The sequence below is a fragment of the Triticum dicoccoides genome, chromosome 6B (assembly GCF_002162155.2).
Source record: "Triticum dicoccoides isolate Atlit2015 ecotype Zavitan chromosome 6B, WEW_v2.0, whole genome shotgun sequence".
Taxonomy (NCBI): domain Eukaryota; kingdom Viridiplantae; phylum Streptophyta; class Magnoliopsida; order Poales; family Poaceae; genus Triticum; species Triticum dicoccoides.
The window spans coordinates 43,632,555-43,633,326 of NC_041391.1; positions in this window are offsets into that span (position 1 = coordinate 43,632,555).

The following is a 772-nucleotide window of genomic DNA, read 5'->3' on the forward strand; positions in this document are numbered from 1 at the left end:
TGGAGGGAGGGAGGGGAGCGGCCAAATCGAAACAAGCAAGCCGAGGGGGAAGTGGAGGAGAAGAGGGACCTTAGAGCTCCATGTCCATTTCCATGGAGAATAAGCACGCCGGTGCCGGTCCGGTGGTTGTGGCCGAGGTGGATCCGGCCGGCGCCGAGGAAGGGCTGCCTCCCCACGCGAGACAAAGGGAGAGAGAGAGATTATTAGAATATTTACAACAATCTCTACTCCTAATGGAGCAGTTGGTAGTCTCGCTTTCAGGTTTTTTTTCGTCCCACCTTTCATGATTTTTTTTGGTACCTCGTCCCACCTTACACTGAGCCGCCACGAACCGAAAAAACCGCGTACCAAAGCCCCCACCCACCCTCACGCATTCCAGGGCCCAACCTTCGATCGCACCCAAGACAATCGATAAAAAAAATCTACGAAAATTAACCAGCGAAAAAAAACTTAATGGAGGAGTTGGTAGTACGGTACGGTTTATTTTCAACACTTTCCTAATGACAAAAGATCACGGATCTAACTTTCCTACCTTAGCCAAATCAACGAATCTCTCTCATTAATGCAATTTGCTTTAGGAAACAAATAATAGATTCTTTCCTACCTTAGCCAAATCAACGGATCTCTCCCATTAATGCAATTTGCTTTAGCAAACAAATAACAAATTTTTTCCTACCTTAGCCAAATCAACGAATCTCTCTCATTAATGCAATTGGCTTTAGGAAACAAATAATAGATTCTTTCCTACCTTAGCCAAATCAATGGATCTCCC